The sequence below is a fragment of the Cyprinodon variegatus genome, unplaced genomic scaffold (assembly GCF_000732505.1).
Source record: "Cyprinodon variegatus isolate N-32 unplaced genomic scaffold, C_variegatus-1.0 Scaffold369, whole genome shotgun sequence".
Lineage (NCBI taxonomy): Eukaryota > Metazoa > Chordata > Actinopteri > Cyprinodontiformes > Cyprinodontidae > Cyprinodon > Cyprinodon variegatus.
In genome coordinates, this window is record NW_015150822.1 from 639248 (window position 1) to 643168 (window position 3921).

The window sequence follows — 3921 nt, forward strand, 5'->3', positions numbered from 1 at the left end:
GACATCGTTGCCACACCTGTATGCGCGCGTGCACTGAGTGGTCGGAGAAAAGGGCTGAAATGCAGGTATGCAGGGGCGGAGCTAGATGGGGGGCTAAGGGTGGCCATGGCCACCCCTTTGTCCACCCCACCATGTTTTCCCTCTAATACAGACAGTGGCAGCAGTAATACCCTCAAGTGGAATATTATATAAACGTTTAAAAATATTTTGGTTAATCATACACATCAATATACTAACATCAAATATGATAAATACAGAATTCACGCTCTTTTCAGAACTAGATTTTGTTTTATATGTTGTAAAGAGAAAATGTGTCTCTGCAAGTCATCTAGGAGTCTTCAGTGAAATCATAGATAATTAACTAATTCAATAAAAACGTATCAAATAATCAATTTATGTAAATATTAGTGCTTGTTAATGCCAACTTTATGCAGAATGTTTATTGATACAAGTATGTAAGTAATGACAATGAAAAATATTTACACCCCAGAACTCAAAACTGAAAGAATTTTATCCACTACACCTTTTATTTAGAAAGCGTGGATGTTTAAATATATGCGTATACTTGTTATCAAAGACTGTAGGAAAGTATAGTTTGTCTTTATTTAGAAAATATGGATGTTTTGCTTGTTAATTGTCTTATTGGAACAGTGTAGATTGACCCTGAGGTTCTGGCGCGTATCCGCTTTCAGCCACCCCTCAGTTATTGCCTGGCCACCCTTATAAAAATGTTCTGCCTACGCTTCTACAGGTATGAGAGTAGAGTAGACCTTACTAATTTATGAAAATCAACTCCACAAGAAAAACTCATAATTTACACAGCTTAATTGAAGTCAGGCCCATCTTTCGGTGTTTTGATTTATTTTTTTGGGGGGTAATTTTGATGATTACCTAAAAATGAAATGTAGTCTATGAAAGAAAAAATAATAATAATAAACTCTGGCTATTTCCATGTACAGGTTGGCAGCAAATGTTATAAGGATTCTAAAATATAAATAGGGGTTAACTCAAGTCAGAAAACACATTAATTCGATAGCGTCCTAGTTTTGAGGGTTTTTGGTTGTTTTGTTGTTATATTTTTCTTTGCCTAAAGGGGTTTTTAGAATCAATGTAAAATTATTGTGATTTTTTTTATTTTTAAAATATTAATTTATTCTGATTAGTTTTATTTAACTCATCATGTTCTTTTTAAGATTAATAATGGAATAAAAACAGTTTGAATCCCTCAAAGAAACAAGCTGGATAGAACTCTTCCATGCTGATTGTATAGAGGGGCCCTTGGTCTTTTGCCCCTTCAATTTGCTGTCAACACGTATCATTAAAGAGATAAAAATTTTCCAGGTTATCAGTTTGATCATATACCCTAGTAGAAGTAAGCTATGTATTTACACCTGTTCAATTTTTAAACGCACAGAAAATTGGCATTTTGCTTCATGATGTGCCAAAATGGCTTACTGAAGGTCAAAGTGGTCGACAGAATGGGGAAGAAAGTGACTTTAACAGAGTCAAAATTTATCGTATGGCATTTTTGTTCATTCATCTCCTGAGACATTGAAGCAGATGGGCTGCAACAGCAGAGGACCATTTTTGTCAGCTTGTAACAGAAAACAAATAGAATCACCTTTAAAATGTGTCCGCAACAGATTGGAACAAGATGTTGTCCTTAAATGTTCAACATTTGGTTTCACATCCCCACCAACCTTAAACTCAATGAGTTCTACAAAGCAGAAAAGCTTGAATTTTTCTTTTCTGCTCTCTGTATGTTGGCCTTGGTCCTGCAGCTCATGTGAAAGTGTCCACATGCTGCACATGCTGTATACACAGAGAGAAAAAGTTAAGTCATTAAAATCAGCCTGTCTCCCTTCTCTTCAGTGTAAAACCATGCATCAGCTTTTAGTTTGTGGAAAAGAGCCAACCTGAGGAATTACAGATAAGTGGCAGTTTGGTGACAATTGTGGTAAAAGAAAACACAAAAAACCAAAGGAGTAGAAGTGTAAAGGCACGGCTACCATCAGAGTCTACCCGCTGTTTGCTCTGCAGGACACCAATACATACTAGAGACCATTTTGTGAGATGGCATCACTCTAGCTGCAGCGCTATGATCCACAACAAGCCATTCAGTGGCCATTACACCATCATTATGTGAGCACTCAGTATTCATAGAATATCTGTTCCCATCTTCAAAGTTGACTTTCATTTGGATCCCAGTTTTGCTTCTGAGAGGCTTTTTTCTGACTTACATATTTGTGACCCTTTGGAGTTGGAACAAAACCATACATAGATTGACAGAGTCAAAGTTACATATCATGACTGGTAAAAGAAAGACACTCAGGGATAAAGCATATTTTTACCAAATCAGTTTTTATGTATCAATATGAAAAATGTTTCTGCAGTAGTGGTGCCATACGAATGATGGACTAAGGAGATAAATAATAAAGTATCTTTTGTCCTGGTACTTTGATTCTTGCGTCATGATCAAACATGTGTGTGTCATACTTTAACTTGGTAGAAAAAATACACAAAGGTAATAAAAGCAATAAATAAAATAATAATAATGTTCTTGGTTGTTTAAAAAAAAAAACTAAGCTAAGAAAAAATATGTCAAAACTTAAAATATGCACTGCAAAAAAATGTAATATAAATAAGTAATTGTTTCTTAAAATAAGTGCATTTTGAATTGAGGAGGAAGTAAGACCATTTGCCCCTGGAACTAGAAAGACAATTTACATTTAAAATAAGAAAAAACAATTGCATTGTCTAATTTCAAGTGCATATTATCTAATTATCTTATTTTAAGAGTAAAAATACTTCCAAACAGGTAAATAGAGAAATCATCTTATTTACCTACTGAAATTAAAGTACATACAATTAGTTTAAGAAATGTTTTACTTATTTCTAGATCTTTTTAGCAGTGTGACTGACAACCATCATCAAAAACACGGTAAAGAAGAGAGTTCATACAATTTCAGCAAAAATGAGAGCTTTGTAGACAGCTCTGTTTTAATCTGCAGGTATTTGCCTTCCTTTACTCTAATGTTTAGATATCATCCAGCCTCTTAGATTCTCACAAATAAATCTGTAGGAAGGAAAATGTATTTCAGGAAGGTTTATTTGTCAGGCACTGAAATACATTTTTGTTGTTGTTTATTTTGTGCATTTTCCATGATTTAACACTTTTAGAATTCTAAGATGGGTTGCCTGTGGGTGCACTGGTGCATTTTTATCTTGCAGTAAGAATGTCTGGGGTTTAAAATTCTGGTCAAGATTCTTTTCTGATAAGTTTAGATTTTCCCCCCGGGCATCCTTGGCTCCTATTCTCCCACAGTCCATAAAAATGAGTGTTAGATAAACTGGCCTCCTTTAGGTAAAACCTCCCCTTAGACATAACTTTATATGCATGGTTGTCTGTAGTGTCCATGGAGCATTTTGCCCTTTAGCCCTGGGGATCTGTACTGTCTCCCCAGATTCCCCAGGAAACATGGAACATTTTAAATAGAGTTATTAGGAAATCTTCTAACAATAATAACTATCCACACTATTTTATAGAGAATGAATGGAATATTACTGATTTGAAAAGTGTCGTCAATAAATTCAATAGTTATTTTGTTAATATAGGACCTCAATTAGCAGGAAAAATAACGACTATAACAACTGCAACTCAGCAATATCAAATTGAGAATAATTCCAGCTCCTTCTATCTCAACCCTGTATTAGAAGAAGAAATCATAGACATTGTGAATAAATGTAAAAATAAAACATCCACTGACTGTGAAGATCTGGACATGAAAACTATTAAAACAGTAATCAAAGGAATCGCTAAACCATTAACTTATATCTGCAATCTATCGTTTCAAACGGGGATCATTTCCCAACAAAATGAAAATAGCTAAGGTCAAACCACTGTATGTACCTGGCAATAAT